This window comes from Panthera tigris, chromosome X (genome assembly GCF_018350195.1).
Source record: "Panthera tigris isolate Pti1 chromosome X, P.tigris_Pti1_mat1.1, whole genome shotgun sequence".
Classification (NCBI taxonomy): domain Eukaryota; kingdom Metazoa; phylum Chordata; class Mammalia; order Carnivora; family Felidae; genus Panthera; species Panthera tigris.
The window spans coordinates 40,684,042-40,705,692 of NC_056677.1; the positions used below are offsets into that span (position 1 = coordinate 40,684,042).

The 21,651-nt window shown below is 40.5% G+C and overlaps 1 protein-coding gene across 5 annotated transcripts in view; it reads left to right on the forward strand.

Annotated features, from left to right (window-relative positions):
• Nucleotides 1–21,651, forward strand: part of JADE3 (jade family PHD finger 3) — a 134,303-nt gene that overhangs the window by 32,595 nt on the left and 80,057 nt on the right. For 4 of the 5 annotated variants that reach the window (XR_006213406.1, XM_042974266.1, XM_042974268.1 and 1 more), the window contains one exon: nt 12,067–12,104. The exons of the other annotated variant lie outside the window; for it this stretch is intronic. The gene's annotated coding sequence lies outside the window, so the exon portion shown is untranslated. The remainder of the gene's footprint in view (nt 1–12,066; nt 12,105–21,651) is intronic. 5 annotated transcript variants of the gene reach the window in all.

Consider the following 21,651-nt stretch of genomic DNA (forward strand, 5'->3'; position numbering starts at 1 on the left):
GTATGTTGTGGTATTTTCATTTTCATTCAGTTCAGTGTATTTTTTTTTTTTAATTTTTTTTTTCAACGTTTTTTATTTATTTTTGGGACAGAGAGAGACAGAGCATGAACAGGGGAGGGGCAGAGAGAGAGGGAGACACAGAATCGGAAACAGGCTCCAGGCTCCGAGCCATCAGCCCAGAGCCTGACGCGGGGCTCGAACTCACGGACCGCGAGATCGTGACCTGGCTGAAGTCGGACGCTCAACCGACTGCGCCACCCAGGCGCCCCAGTTCAGTGTATTTTTAAAATTTCCCTTGAGACTTCCCCTGTGACCCATGGCTTATTTAGAAGTACATAATTTAGTTTCCAAATGTGTGGAGATTTTCCTGTTATCTTTCTGCTATTGATTTCTGTGTTTATTCCATTGTGGTCAGAGGACACACTCCATATGATACCAATCCTATTGAATGTGTTTAAGTTTGTTTCGTGGCCCAAGCTATAGTCTTTTTATATGTTATGTGGGTACTTGAAAAGGCTGTAGTCTACTGTTGCTGGATGCAGTGTTCTACAAGTGTCAGTTAAATCCTGTTGGTTGGTTGATTGTGTTGAGTGCTGTCTCCTTGCTGATTTTGTCTATTGGCTCTATTGTTGAGAAAACAGTGTTGAAGTCTCCAACTATAACTGTGGATTTGTACGTCTTACCTTTCAGTTCAACCAGTTTTGCTTCACATATTTTACAGCTGATGTTTTGTTTTGTTTTGTTTGTTTTTTGGTTCATACATATTTAGGATTGCTATATCTTGGTAGATTGGCCTTTCTATCATTATTTAATATTCTCCATCTGTGGAATTTTCTTTTTATTGATATTAATATACCCACTCCTGCTTTCTTTTGAGTAATGTTTTGCATCTTATTTTTTCCTCCATTTTTTTTTACTTCCAGCCTACTTAATTCCTTATATTTTAAGTAAGTTGTGGTAGATAGCATATAAATGGATCGTATTCTTTAACACACTCTGCTAATCTCCACCTTTTGATTGGTTTATTTAGACCATTCACATTTGCTGGTCCTTCAGAGATCAATAAAATGTCTGTCCCTAGAATACATTTTCTGGAATCATGTTTGACTTCTTCATGAGTGACTCTTTAAGTACTTTATACAATGGAAAGCTTCCTAGATGAAGAGAGAGATGACCTGGGGCCTACCCTTCCTTTGCTGTACAGCATCTGTGACCTTGGGCAAATGACACCACCCAGTTCCATTAAAAAATGCTCACTGAGCTGTTGGGCATCACATACTGGGCTAGGTACTAGGCATACAAAGAGAGGACATGACACACTCCTTGCCTTCCAGGAATTTAGAGTCCAGTGGGAGACATGTGCAAGTAATCAGGTAATTATAGGGGGTAAATATTATGGTAGAGGTTAGAAGGGGCATTTACACAGCTTGGGAGTAGGAGAAGAAGTTAAGTGAGGCTTCTGATAAGAGGTGAAGTCTGTGCTGAATTTTAAATGACCAGGAGAGATCAACCAGGTAAAAGGGATCAAAGGAAGAAAATTTTGAACACTTCTGAAATTTTGTTTCCCTGTGTTTAAGGTGAGATTGGCAGTCCAGTCAAGACAAAATCTAACCCTCATTCCACACACACACATTTAATATTGTGTAATCTAGATGTCCTCAGGCCTTGGTATCCTATCGGCTTGTTTATATCCAAATTGCATGGTTCTTGGTTTCGTTGGCCTCTGCTGGACTTTCAGCCTCCAGCAGAGTGTTCATGGTTAGGTCCGCAAGTCATCATGGGGTATTTCACATGTCTCCGTAAATCACTATCAATTATAGTCACCTTTCTCCTGTCTAAATAATTTATACAGTAGATGCTTAGGGTAGGCGGTAGTGAAGGGGACAGAATCAATCATAGGCTTCAAAAGACTATCAAATTTACACTTGATTTTTGTTATATTTCTAATTCCTGTAGTCACCCTAATGGTGTCTTTTGCATGTCAGTAAGTTTTATATTTGTTTCTTTCTTCCGACCATGTTCGTATTTATTAGTAAGGATTAAATCATTTTATTTAAAAAGTTCTTAACCATCTTAATCATTCTTACTCCTTTTTTGAGAACTCCTTTTCCGCCATCAATAGTGTTTCTAATAATTGGATAGATATGTGTATGCACAGAATACGAGAGCTGCTGTGTAACCTCATGGTATTCACCAGTAGCCATGCCTTTTTAGACGAGTGTCTGGTTTGGAAAAACATGAAGAATGATAAAAAGAGTTGGGATGCAAGACTTTAGAGTAGCAGGTAAAAGATTATGATCACTAACTCTGCAAAAGAGAAGATTAAGAGGGTGCCCTTTCAGTACTTAAAACATTTTAAACAAAATTTGGTAGTGGCTAGTTATGAGTACTAAAAATAATATAAGGACTGTATTGCTATGATGGGTTTAGGAAAAGATGGAAGCATTTCTAGCAATTGTTGAAATGGATCCCAAAGGGATATGGTAGAATTTTCTAGCTGGGCCTGAAAGAAAAATTCCAAAGTCTCTTTTTTGGGCATTCAGGTAAATGTAGAGGACTTGAGGGGCACTGGGCAGGATTGAGGAAGGGGCATTCTTACGTCACCCAACCTTCCCACGGAAGTAGCATGACATAGCAGGGAGGTATGGCTGTGGCAATCAGTCCACGGGTTCAAATCTCAGCTCCCTGATCTCTTACTGAGGCTCTTTTTTTTTTTTTTTTTAATAAATGGATAATATGTGAATAGGTATGACTAAATGAATTAAATTATGTGAAGCATCTACCACAGAAAAGGGTGCCCCCCATAAGTATAGCTCCCCATGCCTCTCTTTACAATCTATTCATAGTTTGGCTCTCCAAACTCACTGCTCACCAGTCTTTCATACCAGTCTGTAGTATAATATACAGAATTGCTTACAGGATTTTTTTTGTCTGTTTGTTCATTTTACTTTGTTTTCAGCATGTTGTGCCTTTCCATGCCATGAAAGGCATGTGTGATATGCCTTTCACCTTGGAGAATTTATCTTAGTCCAGGGCTGGCTTTCCACTTGGGGTACTCCAAAACCCAATCTTGCTCATATGGAGGATGAACCCCTACTTAAAGATGGACTTGAGGTCACGTAGCTCTTGAAATCTGATCTGTGTAAGCCAAGGTAGCAATTTATTGATATATAGTGAAAATTTCACTGATTGCATTTTTGTGTGATGTAGCTACCTCACACCAGATTGAAAGATCTAGTTGTATATATCACTCTCAAACTCCATGGTGAAGGACATCATCTTAATAGCTTCAAGTTGACCATGGTGGGAATGTCTACATCACAGAAATCAGTAAGCTACAAATCACAGCACACCCCACCCCAAGCCTAATGTTAAACATTTATCACCACACCACTGATACTATCTCTGTCTCTTTGGGAGAGTTGTGTGGGAGGCCAAGTCATCTTGTTAAGGGTAGACTTGGTCCAGGGACCTTAGCGATGTGATTCTCATGTTTGATGTCATCAGCATGAGAGCTCCTTTTGGTCTTTTTCTGAAACTGGTATTCCTGTCCCTCAGCCAAGAGGGATGGGTACTTGGACATGACCTCCATCTGCCTCTGGGCCGTGCTTGGATGGGAAATTCCGACTGTGGGACTCTCCTTTTTTTGATCCTTCAGACCGATCTCCCTTTTATTCTCACAGTCCATCCTAAGTGGAGTATCAAATAAAATTGTTTGTTTTTACTAAATTGTAATCATATTCCAAACCTGCTTCCCTGAAATAAAGTCAAATTCACTTCTTCTTTGCATCCATTCCACTCCTAGATTAGTTTGTTTAGAGGTTTGAGTGTTGATGAGCTTTTTGGTCCCCTGTACAGGCAGTAACAGGGTTTGCCCTCATATGTGTCCAGTCACTTCCAAGTGTGTTTTCAACTAGTCTTTTTCTCAGAGCAAACACCTGCATTTTGCTCATCTCTAAAATCCCAAGAAGTACCATGCTGTTTGGTTGGTCCATGTCCTGATAAGGTGTCACTTCCAACATGGAGCCTCCACGCCCTCTCTTAGTAACTATCCTTCGATGCCCCTAGCAAATTTGGAGCCTTCCCTTCTTATAAGACTTATCGCTCTAGGTTGTGGTCATTTGTTTTCCTGTCCTCTTTATCCATCCACCAGAGCCCTGAGCTCCTCAAAATTACAGACCTTGCAGTTTACCTGTTCCTGTATCTGCGGTACCAAGTGTGATGTAGTATCTTGTACATAAATTTGTAGCATGTATAAATTAACAAATAACATTCTGTGAAATTAAAGGTAATGTGAAAGTTAAATCAGCCTGTGGGTGTTTTTAAGATTAACATCCCTAAGTCCAAATCTTACACTGTGGGTTAAGAATCAATTCCTGGACAGCCTTTTTGCCCCCTTTACACTATTTTGCAGCTCTGATGATTGCTAAAGTATGTGAAAGTGCCTTTGGAAAGATTTCTATACAGGAAGGGTCACATAAAGGAATGCCACTCTGTGTCTATAACTTTGTCTATAAATCAGTGCTGTGATTTGTAGCTTACTGATTTCTGTGATGTAGACATTCCCACCATGGTCAACTTGAAGCTATTAAGATGATGTCATTCACCATGGAGTTGAGAGAGTTATGTGGGCAAATGAACCAATCCTTCTATTTAAAGGATAGTTTCTCCTCTGTGGATAGACCAGGTCTAGCTTCTTTAATGCTAACTTCTAAAACCCTGCCTGTGTGAAGAAAGGATGCCTGTGTTCTCCCTGCAGTTATTTTGTGGGCTCTCTTTTCTCACTGTGGTTTTGCCTTTACATGATCCCATCACTGGCAACAAAGATTTAGGTTAAGTACCCAGTATTATTGATAGTTCAGCAGACAAGAATGCAGAGAGTAAGAGAAGTGCACACGCTAAAGAAGGATAAAGGGGGTAGTGGTCGTGGTAGTGGACAAAGAGCGAAGACATTGAGTATGCGTGCATATGACATAAGGGACAGAATCCAAAATGTATGTGGAAGTACAACGTACCTGAAGAAAAAGTGAACAAGTCATAAGTGTACAACTCCGTTGATAATTTCAACATGAATATACCCATTTAACCAGTGCCTCGGTCAAGAAAACATTGCGGGCTGTCTGGGTGGCTCGTTTGGTTGAGCGTCTGACTTCGGCTCAGGTCATGATCTCCTGCTTTGTGAGTTCGAGCCCTGGGTCGGGCTCTGTGCTGGCAGTCAGCTCAGAGCCTGGAACCTGTTTCAGATTCTGTGTCTCCTCTTTGCCCCTCCCCCACTCGCTCTCGCTTGCTCTCTCTCTCTCTCTCTCTCAAAAATAAACATACATTTAAAAAAATGAGGATATCTATTAAAAAAAAAAAAAGAAAAATATTGCCAGCACAGCAGAGGTCCCCTTCCTACTTCCTGGCAATGACTACCCCTTCCTTCTACCCCAGAGGTTACTGGTTTACCACCATACTTAATTCTATTGCTGTAGATGAATCCTATTTTTACCCTTTGCGTAGGTGAAGGATATGTGTGTATATATATCTTGTGATCAGTAAACTACAAGGTTTTTTCCAATTTGGGGCTACTACATACAGTGCTCATCTGAATGTCCTTGCACATCTTTCGAGGGACAAATGTGTACATTTCTGTTAGACACATAACTAAGAGCTGGGTCATAAGGTATGCATATGTTGAGCCTCAGTAGATATTGCCAAACAGGTTTCCAAAGCATTTAAACTAATTTACAGTCTCACCAGCAGTATACAAGAGGTACCGTTTGGCCACATTTGCCAACACTTGCGTTGTAGAGGTTTTGAATGTTAGCCATTCTAATGGATACTAGTGGTATTTCATTATGGCTTACTTATTTCTTTTTTATTGAAGTATAATTTACATGCGGTAAAACGCAAGGATTTTAAAGAGTACAGTTTGAGTTGTGACAAATGTATATACCCACGTAACCCACACTCCAGTGAAGATAGAGATGATTTCTGTCACCCCAGAAAATACCATCATGTTTCTTTTCAGACAGTATTCTACAACCAGAGGCAACCACTATTCAGGTTTCTGTCACCCTAGACTAGTTTTGCCTGTTATTGCCCCTCATGTACATAAAGTTATACAGTATGTATTCTTGTGTCTGGATCATTTTTGGCTTCTTTTGTTCAACATAATGGTTTTGAGATTCAGCCATGATGTCGTATTTATCAGTGGCCCATCCTATGTTATTGCTGAGTATTTCATTGTATGAATGTACCAGAATTTGTTCATCTGTTCTTCTGCTGATGGACATTTTGGGGTTTTTTGGAAGTCTAATTGTTATTTTATTTTATTTTATTATTTTTTTTAATGTTTATTTATTTTTGAGACAGAGAGAGACAGAGCATGAACGGGGGAGGGTCAGAGAGAGAGGGAGACACAGAATCTGAAACGGGCTCCAGGCTCTGAGCCGTCAGCACAGAGCCCGACGTGGGGCTCGAACTCACGGACCGCGAGATCATGACCTGAGCCGAAGTCGGAGGCTTAACCAACTGAGCCACCCAGGCGCCCTAATTGTTATTTTAATTTGTATTTCCCTGATAACTAATAGTGTTGAACATCTTTTCATAGTTTATTTCTGGTTGAATATCTACTTGTAAAGAACCTGTTTGAGACTTCTGCCATTTTTCTGTTGAGTTGTCTGTCTTCTGATTAATTTATTAAAGTTATTTATATAGCCTGGAAATGAGTCCATTCTAGTCTGAGAGAATCTTTTCACTCTCTTAAGAGTATCCTTTCCACACAAAAACCTATTCAGGAATGTTCATAGCAGCTTTATTTGTAATAACCCCAAACTGGAAACAACCCCCATAGCTTTCGGTGGGTGAATGGTTAGACATACTGTGGTACATACATATAGTGGAATAAAAAGAATGAACTACTGATACGTGGAACAACTTGGATGGATCCCAGGAGCATTGTGCTGAATGAAAAAAAAAGCCAATCTCAAAAGTTTATATACTGTATGATTTCATTTATATAACGTTCTTGGGGCACCAGGGTGGCTTAGTTGGTTAAGCGTCTGACTCTTGATTTCTGCCCAGGTCATGTCATGATCTCACAGTTCCTGAGTTTGAGCTGCCCCACCCTGCCCAGTGCTGTGCTGTCAGCAGGGAGCCTGCTTGGGATTCTTTCTCCCTCCCTCTCTGCCCCTCCCCCGTTTCCCCACCTGATACACGTGCAGGAGCTCTCCCTCTCTCTAAAAATAAATAAAATAAAATAAACTTAAAAAATTCTTAAAATGACCATTTTATTAAGGTATAATTTACATACAACAAAATTCACATGTTTAAATATACAATTCAGTGCTTTTTAGTAAATTTACCAAGTTCTGTAACCATCTTCATAATCCAGTTTTAGAGTATTTCCATCACTCCAGGAGAATTCTTTGTGCCCATTTGCCATCTCTCCAACCCCTCCCTGCAGGCCTAGGCAACCACTAATCTACTTTCTTTCTCTCTAGATTTGCCTTTTGTGGATACTTCATGTAAATAAAATCATATACTATATGGTCTTCTGTGTCTGGCTTTCATGTAGCATAATGTTTTTGAGGTTCATCCATGGTTGTGCCATGTATCAATAATTCATTCCTTTTTTTTGTTGAATAATATTACATTATACGTATATACCACATTATGATTATTCGCTGTGGATGGACATTTGGGGTATTTCTAGTTTTGGGTTCTCATGAGTAATGCTGGTGTCAACAATCATGTACATGCCCTTGTGTTAGACGTATTTTCTTTTATTTGGGGTATATTCCTAGGAGTAGAATTGCTGGGTTGTATACTAAATTTCTGCTTAACATTGACCAACTGTTTTCCAAGGTGGTTGAACCATTTTATAGTCCCACCAGCAATTCCTGGAGAATATTCCATGTATACCTGAAAAACATATACGTATGTTGTTCATCTTGGTAGGAGTATTTTGTAAATGCCAGCTCAATTTTTCGATAGTGTTGTGTAAGTTTTCTACATTCTTGCCGATTTTCTTTCTAGTTGTTCCATTATCAAGAATGGGTGTTAAACTCTCTGTTAGTGTTGAATTATCTATTTCGTCAGTTCTTTGTCTTTAGTTTTCAGCAGTTTGATTATGATGTGTCTACATGTGGATTTCTTTGTGTTATGTTTAGTGTTCTGTCAGTTTCTTGGCAATTCTCAGCTATTTTTTCTTCAAATATTTTTCCAGCATCACACTCATTTTCTTCTCTGTATTGGATCCCAATTACACAAATGTTAGATCCTTTATTGTTATCCTGCAGGTCCCTGAGGTTTCCTCACCCCACCACCATCTTTTTTCTATTATTTAGATTGGCTAATTTCATTACCTATCTCAAGTTCACTGCCTCCTCCATTCTCCTATTGTGTCCTCCCAGTGAATTTTTTATTTTGGTTTTTTTAATTTTTCATTTCTAAAGTTTCAATTTGATTATCCTTTATATCTTCTCTTTGCTTTGCCAGTACTTTGTATTTTAACTTGCTTTCACGAGTGTTCAAGTTTGGTGATTGCTTATTTGAGCATTTTTTATAATAGCTGCTTTAACATACTTGTTAGATAATTTCAGCATTTGTTACATCTCATTGTTAGCATCTATTGATTGTCTTTTCCCATGTGAGTTGGCATTTTTGTGGTCCTTTGTATAGCAAGTAATTGGGGGTTTTATCCTGGACATTTTGAAGATTATGTTATTAGATTCTGGATCTTGTTTCATTCCAATGGAGAATGTTGATGTATTTGTTTCAGCAGTCAGTTGACCTGGTTAGGTTCAGGGTGCAAATTCCAACTCCCTTTCTGTAGACTGTAGTTCCAGTGTTAGAATTCAGGTCCTTTGCAGTGCTATTCATATCTGTACCGTGTGTGACACCCACTGGTCAATCTGGGACCTGAGTGTTCCTCTGTTAGCTAAGTTCTCAAAGTCTTTGACATGATAATTAGGATCAAGTCCACATATGTGTGGGTGGGGGTGATCCGAATTGTTCATAAGCAGCTTTATGGGTTTGCTTTCCTGAGCTCTTCTCTCTTTGTTATTTTCATGGTACTTTCTGGTTTCCTAGAGCTTTCCTTTTTGGTCCTCCAGTCAGAAACCACCTACTTTCATGATGCACAGCCTCTGGAACACAAGGGGCAGGCAGACAGAGAAAGAGAGAAAGTGAGAAAAAAAACAATGGGATTTGGTTTTGCCCTTTTGGAGCTATAACTCTACTGAATGGAATGTAAGTTTCCTTTCCCTTGAGAGTTTTAAGTCCTAGGCCTTCCTTTGCCAGTTAATTTCATTGCTGCAGCCTCTACCATGAGATTTTCTGGGCATGGAGAAGAGAGGAAAAGGAGAAAAAAAAAAACCAGGGGATTTCCCCCTAGTTTCTCTGAGTTATAGTAGTTCCTGTTTCCAAAAAAAAAAAAAAAAAAAAAAAAAAAAAAACCACCTTGCATCAGAACATGTGCTCTAACCACAGTGTTCACTCACTTTTAAGTTTTGTTGTGTTGGGTTCAGGCCAGAGAGTACTGGAGGTTAAAAAAGTGGTAAAACCATCACTAGTTCAGTTGTACTTTGCATTCTGGTATTCTTCCCTGATCTACCTGCTGATATATACTTTAATGAGTTCTCTAATAGCTGCCACATTCTCTACAAATTTTATAGTTGCATTCAGTGGACAGAAAATTGAGTATGTTTATTCCATCTTACCTGGAGCCACAAGTCTTAACTGCTATTGTAAGTGATGTTTTGGATTGGTTCCCTTCTTCCCCAAAGTGTTTATATCTCTGAAATAATAGTTTTAGACATGTGGCTTTTGGTATAATTAAGTAGACAAGTTTCTAAGGGTAAGCAGAGGAGCTGCGTTATTGGGCAGAATACATAAGGCCTGAAAACCAAAGCCACTTTTCTGAAGGCATATGTGGAAATCTCACCCGGAAGCACAGTTCTTTGTCCTCATATAGCATATCATTGACCTCGTTGTTTTCCTTGGCCCTGCCTCTCTGTCACATTCTCTTACTTCTGTCCTGCTGTTTTCCAGTAACCTTTGCCCCCAGGATTTCATTCATCAAGCCCTTTCTCCTCCTTCCTCCCCTGTTTGTCTCTGGTTTCCGCCAGCCACACTCCTTCCTAGCATTATAGTCTTGCATTTTATCACCAGACACTGTCTTCCAAGGAGAAATACACTTCCCTGTGGCATCTTAGGATGTAAGTGCTTGCACTTGACGGATGGAGAAGCTAGGCTAGGGAGGTGGTGGGTGAGTAATCAGCTTTTGCTGATAGATTAGGGCCAGACCTGAGTCTCTGCAAGGCATTGTGGTGGTCTAGCCAGCTGCTTTTCCAACATATTACGGATTTTTCTTTCATGCCATATTTCTGGGGGTTGTGCAGCGGGCCACATGAAGCTCCAGCACAGCCAGGAATATGGGTCTAGAAAGAAGGTAGTATTCAAACCACACTAACTCATTAATTTGGGAATATATAAGAACCTTTTGAGCTGTGGTTTGGTTTGGTTTGGTTTGGTTTGTTAATCTTGAAATTTAATAGGAAGAAACTACTAAATAACAATACTTTTATGAAAGTATTTCCTATTGTTAGTTACATGGTACAGAATCGCTGCAGGTAGGAAATCCTAAGTGGGCAAAAATACATGGACAGAAAGCACATGGTTTTTTTGTTGCAGCATGCTTTCAATATTTTTATGGTGGAAACACATTCCTTAAAAACCACAGTGGGCTTCCCTGGTGTCTTATTCAGAGCCATCAGATTCCAGGCATGTAAAGGCTACTCAGTTTATAATCTTCTGGGCATATATTCACCATGTACAGATAAAAACTTGTTGGTACAAAGGATAACGTTACCTTTTGGAAAGAAAATCCTCAGGTACATTATGTTGTCTCATTTACTACCACTGAAATTTCTTACCTTCTTGGACTGGGAGCAAGGCAGCCACAGGGAGCTGCCTGAGTTCTGACCCCACTGTTTTTATGCCAGACTGACCCTCCCCGCACAAGGACAGGTCAATGATACTCGTTTTCCACTGCTAAGACTTTTGTTTTTTCTTTGGCAGTAGCCAAAGCAGCTAGTTAAAAAGAAAACACTCGTTATTCTTACTCTTTGATTTTACCAAGTAATATTTATTTCAGTGGAATGTGGGAGCAATTTGACTTTGGTACTGGGAGAACAACTGATAAGTCACAGAAGCAGTGATTAAATAGGCAACAGTTCAACAAATAATACTGATTTAATTATGTGCATAAGGTTGATCAGGCATGAGAGTTAAAGGTAGCTTTATTCAAGGCCAGAATAATTTTTGTAACCCCTTGCCTATATTAATTTTCAGGCCCAATTAAATGAATTAATCCTTATTGATTGTGAAATATTCCTGGGTAACACCATTAAATGCTCTACTGAATTCAGATTGTTGCATTATTTTTTAAAGCTTGTCTTGGGAAAATTTTGCTGCATTTTCCAGAGCCTGTGAGCTCTAAACTGGGAGGTTCTGGTCCCGGGTTGATGGAATCTGAGAAGTGGAAGGACCATGGAGATCACCAAATCCAGATACCTTCCCAATGCTGGAATCCTCTCCACAATATTCTGTCAGTCAGGCTGACTCTTGATCACTTACCCCTCCCCAACAAAGAGTATGTATTTTTCCTCCATACATTTTTGAAGCTACTCAGTCCTCTTTCCATGATAAGTTGTTCTTTATTCCCAAGCCAAGATCTGCCTCCTAGGAACTCTCACCATTGTACCCAGCTCTCCCCTTCGTAGCCGCACAGAGCAGATCTCCTTTGTCCAAAATCATTAAAGCCATCTATTTTCCTACTTGCCATCCCCCTGTTTCCCACCTGTGGTCTTCTCAGGCCAAAATATTCCTGGTTCTTTTCAACAGCTTCTTATTTCAAGGATTCTAATGCAATGGAAAGATTCAAACAATAATATAATGAACACTCAACTCTCCACCAACCACAATTATCAACAATTAAGATTTTATCGTATTTTTTTCTTAAATAGAGACATTAAAACATTACAGAAATAATTATTTCCCTTTGATCATCTCTTCCAGTGTCATCCTCCTCCTTCCTCAGTGTCATGCATATATAGGTATGTATAAACAACATATAGATTTGTTTTAGATCTGTTTTAATTTACATAAATGGTGATATTATGAATGTGTGTTCACACAGCAAAATATCTTAAACCTTTTCATTTATTTTGTATTACTCTTTCCATGTTATTTGTATATATTTGTATAATCTTTCCATACTATATATTATATTAGTCATTCTATGTAACATAGTATTTTTGTCTGTCTGCCTTCTGGGCATAAGGTGGGATTGTAATTCCTGCCCCATTTGAAGTTCGGTGTGGCCATGTGACTTGCTAATTTGCTAACTTGGTTTGTGACTTGCTAACTTGGTCAATGAAACGTCAACAAAAGTAATGGGTATACTTCCAAATGCAAATTTTAAGAGATTTCATGCCCTTGGCAAATAGAGATGGGGCCTTTTTCAGCCCGGGTCTGAGAATAACTACATTTAGCTTTTCTGCAGGCTCACTTTAAACATGTAGCATGAGGAATAAATAGACTTGGGTTTTGTTAAGCCCCTCATATTTTAGATTCCTTTTGTTACTTTGGCAAACTTAGCCCATCCTGGTTGATAACTAGACCTATATCATTGTTTTTAGCTGCTGCAAAGTATCCCAGAGTGTGAATTGACCTTATTCTGTCTGGCCACTCTCCTATTGACAGAAGCCTAAATACTTCCTGAATTTTTCTTTTATCAATAATTTTATATTGGTGATGTAAGTTTGTGAGCATTTCTCCAGTATATGTACCTAGAAATGGGATTGCTGGGTCACAAGGTATAGATATTTTCAGTTTTATAGGATTCTGTCTTTGCTATCCAAAATGGCTGTACCAATTTACATCCTCACCCTTTCAACTGTCATTTGTGTGACATGATTCCCAAACCTTTTTCTAATCTTGGTTCTCTTCTCTGGATTCACTTTTGTTAGTTGTTGTTTCTCTGTAATACACAGAAACTTGGTTGTTACTTGTTAGCCAACTGAGGTAGATGGTATATTTCCAAATTTAGCCCAAATTGTATAACTGCATCACCCTGTGTGGTATTTGCTGGCATCCTACATTTAGGAAATAGGGCTTTTAGGGACGCCTGGGTGGCTCAGTCAGTTGAGCGTCAGACTTGTGATTTCAGCTCAGGTCACGATCCCAGGGTCGTGGGATTGAGCTCCACATCAGGCTCCATGCTGAGTGTGGAGCCTGCTTAAGATTCTCTTTCTCTCAGGGTGCCTGGGTGGCTCAGTTGGTTAAGCGTCCAACTCTTGATTTTGGCTCAGGATCATATCTCACTGTTCATGGATCAAGCCCCGCATCAGGCTCTGCGCTCACAGCTTGGGATTCTCTCTCTCCCTCTCTGTCTCTGCCCGTCTTGCATGCTTGCATGCACGCACTCTCTCAAAAATAAATAAACTTTAAAAAAGATTCTCTCTCTCCCCCCCCCTCGCTGTGCTCCCCACTCTCCCTCTCTTAAAAAAAAGAGGAAATAAGGTTTTTAAAATTACATTGGCTTTACATACGTTCTAGTTAAATTTCATCCTGGTTTTTTTTAATCATATTAGCTTTTGAATCCTCCCCTTTAATCAGTGTTACCCCTTGTAGATCAGTAACCATAGGTTCATGTACATTACTGATCAGAGTTTTGATCAGCACAGGGCCAAAGGCATAGGTAGCTCTGTGTCCCACCACAAGACACCTTTCAGGTCTGTCTGCAGCCTACATTCTTCATCTTACCAACTGGAAAATCCTGATGGCCTTTGTGAGCTACCTCCATATACACTGTACTTATAAATATTTATCTCAATAAATCAGTCAAGTGACTGGAACAGAAAGGAGTCTAGAGTAAGTTGAGTGTGTTGTGATTTTGAAGAACCTGAGCTAGCTGGTAGTGACTGTTTCTTTTTCAAATGCTTATCCAACTAATGCTTTATTAATTTGGTCTAGAATTCAGTTTGGAGTGAGATTCACACTTTATTTATAATGATTATACTCCATGCCTCTGAAAATAAGGGAGATTTTTGTCTCTATCCAGTCTGTTGGGAGGTCTGGTTTCTGTAAGCTTTCTTAGATGAGAGGAAGTGATTCTGCTGTCATAGCTGGAAATCATTTTTTAGCCCAGAGGAGAGGAACAAGGCGGTTTTTAGGACTATGACTACCCAGGATGCCTGTGCTCTACTCCCCAGTCAGGGTGTCTTTTCCCACCCTGCACCACCAGAACCAAACCTGTTCATGGTTTTGGGTGGTTTTTGTTTGTTTGTTTTAGTTTTTTAATGTTTTATTTATTTTTGAGAGAGAGTGTGCAAGTGGGAGCAGGTTGGAGAGAGAGGGGGAACAGAAGACCCAAAGCGGGCTCTGTGCTGACAGCAGCAAGCCCCATGCAGGGCTTGAACTCACAAACTGAGGTCATGACCTAAGCCAAAGGCACATGCTCAACCAGCTGGGCCACCCAGGCACCCCAAACTTGTTGGTAGTTTAAGGAACTGTGAAGATTCCCTAGGTTAGTAGCTCAAGTGAGCCTTGCTGATGGTCTTTCTGTTGTTCTTTGGGATCAACTGCATCTCTGATTTCAGTTATTATTTTTGTGTTAGGATTCTTAGTGACGTGTCAGAAACCCAACTCAGAGTTAACCTAAGAAACAAAAAGTTCACTGGCAAAAGAATAGCCTTTAGGAATGGCTATATCCTCACGCTCATCATAGCCCTGAATCTCCTTCTCTCACCTTAGCTTTCCTCTGAGTTAGTTTCACTCTCAGGCGGGCTGTCTGCAGCATATACAATGCCTCTTTCCCAGTGCTTCTGTCAAAACCCTTGGATCGCTTGTTGGTACAGCCTTGGTCATGTGCCTTAGACCCAGAAGGTGTGTATTTGTTAAAGAGGGAGGGATAGAGGTGCCCTCACCCAGACCACATGGACTGAGAGTGAGCCCTCATTCATTCCTCTTTCATACGTTTACTGAGTGCCCACTATGTGATAGGTATCATGTTAGGCTCAGAGGTTATCAATTGAACAACACAGGCACAGTCTCTGCCTTCTTGAAGTGTATAAGTGTAAAAAATGGACTTTGATGTGCTCACAGTGATAGAGGAAAAGTTACTGGTGCAGGAAAGTAAATGACAGAGTTTCTGATGTACTCTGGGGCAGGTGAGCGAAGGCTGCCCTGAGGAGGTGGTGTTTGGATTGAAACCTAACGTGAGGAGTAGATGTGTGAAGTAGGTAGGGCAATGACGAACAATATGGCCGGGTAGGGGGGTGAATAGTATGTACAGAACCTTGGAAATAGAAGCATATTCCAGGCACTGAAATGAGGCCAGGATAGTTAGATCACAGAGAGTGAAGGGGTAGAGAGGCACAGGTGGGGCTGGCGAAGTAGGTTGCAGGGCAAGGCCACATGGCTTGCGAGAGGTTTGGAAGCCATACAGTTTAAGCAGGGAATCAAAGTGATTAATAGCCTTGGTCCATGTGGGCAACTCATTTCCTAAGATACAGTTTAGTTAATTAACTAGCCAAGATCACCCTCCTGGTTGGGTTTTAAATATAGACACACCACAGTATTTGTCATGTGTCCAGACCTGGCTCAGTCATTGCCTCTCCCAGAAAGCAGTCCTCATTGCCCCCTTTTTGCCACTGGGAGAGGGTAGGGATTTCTCCATTCCTGTTCCCATAGTATCTTGATCAGAGAACTCTCATGATTTTGTCCCCCCCCCGGTCAAGGTCTGGACAGGATTTGTTGGTACCTGCCCAGGCTAATGATTGGCATCTGTGCAACAAAGTACCCTAGCAGATCTGGCTTTGAAAGGCCTGCTTACAAGGTTGTCCCTTGGTGGGCATCTGGGAACTTGATTTTCAGGAGGGTTCCCATCATTCCCAGAACTCCTTGTGGCCCCAAATTGTGCCTGCGCTGTTTATACAAACAATGTGATTTCTGCTGAACACCTGCTTTCCTTCTTGGAGTCTGGAATGTGTGTATTTGCCAGTCAGAGGGTGCATATGTAACCAGCCTCCAATCGAAACCCTGGGCACACTGGGTGGCTCAGTCAGTTAAGCATCTGATTTTGGCTTAGGTCATGATCTCACGGTTCGTGGGTTCAAGCCCTGCATCAGGCTCTGTGCTGACAGCTCAGAGCCTGGAGCCTACTTCAGATTCTGTGTCTCCCTCTCTCAAAAATAAATAAACATGAAAAAAAAAATTAAAAACCCTGGGTACTGAGGCCCTACTGAGCTTCCTTAGTGGACAGCATTTCACATGTGTTGTCACAACTCGTTGCTAGGGAGATTAAGTGCATCCTTGTGTAACTCCACCGGGAGAGGACTCTTAAAAGCTTGTGCCTGATCTCCCTTGTATTTCATCCAGTGTGCATTTGCCCTTTGCTGATTTTGCTTTGTGTCCTTTCACTGTAGTAAATTATAGCCGAGAGTGTGATTATATACTGGGTTCTGTGAGTCCTCCTAGCAAATAACAGAAGTTGGAGGTGGTCTTGGGGACCCTGATTTAGCACCCTTGCAAAACCGTTGTTAAATATTTGTTCAGCACTTACTTAAAGGAAAGAGTGAGCCTGATGAGGAACCGGGGCAGGGAAAGGGGCTCTCTGGTGGCATCACGGACTCTCCTCTCCTTTTGAGCAGTCAGCTTTGGCCCTAAACTTGTACTCCCCACTCCACTAAATTTTGGCCTTCAAGGGCCTACAAGGAAATCTGTGAGCACTGGGGAACAATGGAAGGGTTTTACACTAAGGAGTATCATGATCAGATTTGCATTTTGGAAAGAACAAATGCCCAAGAATCATCAGGAAATTTTGTGAGGAGAGTTTGTTTTACTAGATTAAAATTTACTACAAAGCCACTGTAATAAAAATGGTATGGTGTAACGGACTAGAAATTTGAGCGAACACCCAGGTGCCCCAAATTCCAGCCCAAGTTCTTTCATCACATCTTTATCGAATTACTTGATGAGCCCTGTAAGAGTGAACCTGTGAGACTTAGTTCCTTCTCGGCTTTACTTCTGAGACAGGTCCATGCAAAAAATAGGGCATCACTTATACCATATGCAACAGAACCTTCTGAACCTGTTTTAGGTGGTTGTAATGCTGTCAGCTGTTGAAGACAGAATATGGGATTCTGAATTCAGAACCTGGGAAAAACAGTAAATAAGCTAAGAACTTTTTACCAGTCTCCTGTGAATTACTGATATTTCAAATCACTGCATATGAATAGCGTAGGAGTAATTTTGGCACTTTTGATTTTTTATAGTTTTTCAATGGGTAGAAATGAAGTATTCCTGTTTCCACAATCTGCCACCATTGTTTTGTCTCTTTGCATGTCAGGGATGATGTTTCCTAAGGGACAACTTAATTAGACCATGCAATGATCTGCTTGGGGAAATAGAGAAAATCAGTTATTTAAAACACACTGGATGAAAAATCTTATTTAAAAAAAAAAAAAGACCTTTGAAAGAGGAAAACATCCTGTACTGAGGGAACAGAGGTGGGATGATGGAGTTTTGCTGTCCCTATTTTGCATTTCTAACAGTAAACTTGAAAGCACAGGATCTTCTGACCGTTGGAGCTGAAATTATGTATTCAGTGTTTCTCACGAAATAACATTAACCATTAAAAAAAAAAGATTGCATTTATACTTGCCTTGGGTAATTCTAAGAATTTCTGTGCAGAAAATTGTAAAAATTTTAATGTGGAAAATTTGCCAGCTCAAGACCCATGCAAGCACACAAAAGCATTACATTGATTACATGTCTGTGTATTGGCTGATTCCTGAAATGGTGTCTCAGAAGGATTAAAATTGAGCCTCTGTTCTGAGCACGTGGTGTTGACTGTAGCCTGGGAGTGTGCCAGTTAGTCACAGCACCTGCGCCTCCTTGCAGGGTCTTATTGCGGCTGCCCAGGCAGATGGAGGGTAATTGCCTCACCACTCCAGCCACACACACAGGGTTAGGAATCCTGCTTCTGAGGCTTCTCCTGCTCTGACCGAAAAGAAACCCAGAGAGTCTAGCCAGCTGGCTGCAACTCTGGGGCAGGAAAAGCAGAAGAAATGAGGATAAAATCAAGCCCCCCCCCCACCCCCCCACCCCAGCCCATGCTGATAATAATGATCAGACGCCCTTTTGTCTCTTGCATTAAACAACATTCAGGAATCCTGGGTGTGATGGCCTGTTTGCAGTGTGCAAATGGAACATGGGAAGAGGGTGCTCAGATCTGACCTAGAAATTTGAGATGTAGCTGGAGAGACCTAATATCCCCACTGGGGACTCACAGGCCAATTACCTTGAGTCTGGTAAGTGGAATACAACTCCTAAAGGAAACTAGGTGTTTTGAACTAAGAAATAATGTATAGACAGGGCTCTGTGTATTTCTTTCTTTATTATAAGTCCTCAAAAGTCCATAAGAATTGAGATTCTCCGGTGTGTGTGAGGGCCTTGAAGGCAAAGGAAGGCATCTTTTCTTACATATTTTTGTTCATGAGCAAAATTCTGGAGTATTAGGTTGAACGATATAACATTTATGATACTCAAAACATTTTGACCTACAACAATGGCAATTTCGTGTGGTTCAACCAAATATAAACTAATTTTACCACACGAATGATTTGAAAATATTTTCAGTTTATTATTGCATTAGGCCTAATTTCATCAGAGGGGAAAGGATCTCATAAATTCTTAAAGAGTCTTTATCTTTATAATAACTTGTGACATATCTATTACCTATCAAACTAGTGTTTTTTAGCAATTCTACTATGGTATAATTGATGCACAAAAACTGCATATATTCAGTGTATACAATTTGATGAGTTCGGATATACGCATATACTTGTGAAACCATCACCGCAGTCAAGGTAATAGGCATATCCATCATCTCCAAAAGTTTCCTTGTTCTTTTTTTTCCCTTGTTCTTTCTGTGTTATAATACTTAACGAGATCTACCCTCTTAAATTTTGGGGTGTATAGTACAGTATTGTTAATAGACACTATGTTGTACAGCAGGTCTCTAGAACTTCTTCATCTTGTATAACTCTATACTCATTGGACAACAATTCCCCATTCCCCTCTCCTCCCAGCCCCTAGCAACCGTCACTCTACTCTCTTGTTTCTATGAATTTGACTACTGTAGATACCCCATATAAGTGGAATCAGGTAGTATTTGTCCTTCTGTGACTGGCTTATTTCACTTAGCATAATGTCCTCCAGGGTCATCCTTGTCACAAATGGTAGGATTCCCCTCTTTTTAAAGGCCAAATAATATTCCATTGTATGTATATGCCACATTTTCTGTATCCATTCATCTGTTGATAGACATTTGGGTTGTTTCCGTGTCTTGACTCTTGTAGATAATGCTGCATGGGTGGGCAGGTATCTCTTCAAGATCCTGACTTCAGTTCTTTTGCATATATATGGCCAACAGGTATATGAAAAGGTGCTCAACATCACTAATCATCAGGGAAATGCAAATCAAAACCATAATGAGATATCATCTCACATTTGTTAGGACAACAGCTGTTATGTTTCTTTTTAAAATATAAGTGTTGGCAAGGAAGTGGAGAAATTAGAACCCTTGTTACACTGTTGGTAGGAATGTAAAATGATGCTGCCGCTATGGAAAACAGTATGGAGATTATAAAAAAAAAAAAAAACCCTAAAAATAGAACTAGTAAATGATACAGCAATTTCAGTTCTAGGTATATATATCTAGAAGTAATGTTTGTTTTTAACTTGGATATCTTGAGAGAGAATCCCAGAAATCCAGAACTCCAAGGCCTGCCATCTTAAATACAGTAACACAGCGATCGATGGTCTAGGTAGACTAGAGTAGCCTGGAATTTTTAGTTCATTTCTGGCTCAGTACCTGATCGAGTAGGCCTTCTTAGGCAGTCATTAGGCATGACTACAAATCAGTTGCTGTTCCAGTGTTTCCTACTTCATCCTCAAAATACATGTTGAAGGCTAGTTACTTATCCCCTTGCTTAGAATGTCTTTGGAGCTCTCCTTTGTGGAATTACCTTCAGAGCCATTTTATAAGCCATCCAAGGAATTGATTCATTGAATAAATATTTATTTGAGTCACGTACAGTGTTGGGCAATGTATCACGTCTAGAGACAGATGACATGGATATAGAGGGCGGTTCAGGGGAAGAGTGTGAACAGATGTATGGATGCAAGAAAGCACCAGGACTTGTGAGTGGGGAGCAGTGAGGGGTTTAGCTTCCCTAGCAAAGAGACTGCACAAGGAAAATAAGACTGGAAAGGTGAGCTGTGGCCACACTGTGGAGGGCCTTCGATACTAGGCCTAGGAGTATGAAATTTGTGCTGTAAGCAGCAGGGAGCCATTGAAGGGTTTTTGTACTTTTAGATTTTTAACCTGCCAGCCAATAACTGTAGAATTGGAATTATAAATCAACCTTGCAGTTTCTTTTCCCAACTTGTTAGTGACTAAAACTGGTTTTACACACCTGAGTTGCGTGTTCACTTGCATGGACTTTGAATGACATGTGATTGTGTCCAAAACTTAAATTCATCTTCAAAGGAAAAAATTTGCTTCCATTGACCTTAGTCAAAGGAATATGATATGTCAAAGGAACAGAAAGCAAACCCAAGCAAAAAATGTCCTAAGTATTTTGAGAAATTGCATTGTTGGAACAAATATTTGCTGCCTCAGAGGGTCTCTTGGAAGTTAACCTGTAATTGGATGTGTGAATTCTGGTGTGTGTGTGTGTGTGTGTGTGTGTAGTTACCGGAGTATAATTAATCTTTTGAATTGGTATCTGCCCTGCCTTTACTGGAGAGCACCAAAGGGTAACACTGGGGCCAATAAAGAGGATGGGGATTATAGCTAAAAGGAACAGGCATTCTAATGGCAATGTTAAGTTCTCTTCAGGTAAAGTATTAGGGGTGTGGGATGTGTTGTTCTGACATTCTAGTTAACTGGCTAACTGCTGGTTGCACGTGCCACTTCCCTCTGGCCTGAGGGGGCACCTTATGGCTGCCTTGGCATCAGGTAAGATGAAAGACTGCAGATGGAGTGATGTTTGCTATTTATATGGCTGCTATTACAGATTTCTTCTCTGGGGTCAGGTGTCTGACCCCTGGGATCGTGGCGTTAGTTTGAGTGCCCTTCTCAGTGGAGCCTGGCAGTAGTTCCTGCTTTGGAGAATCATTCGTTGTCCGAGGTCATTCAACGTAGTGAGTCTGAAGTGTGTGATGGCATTTCCATTTTACAGTTAGTCATTAAAAACTGCCTTCTAAAATTCTATCAGTTAACTATTGCTGTGTATCTAGCCACTTCAAAAGTTGGTGGCTCAAAGTAGTAATCATTTGGTTCATTATTCTAAGAGTCGGCTATTAGAGCTGGGTTCAGCCGAGTGGTTCTGCTGTTCTTAGCTGGTCTCCCTGATGCCTGCATTAACTACAGGTCAGCAGGGAGCTCTGCTTTTGAGGTTGGCTGGTCTGCTGGGGCAGTGGTAGCAGTGGTAGCGGGTAGGAATGCTGGGTTTTACATCTCTCCTCCCGCCGGCAAGCTAGCCTAGGCTTGTTTTCGTGGTAGCTGGGCGGGTTTCTAAAACTGAGTAG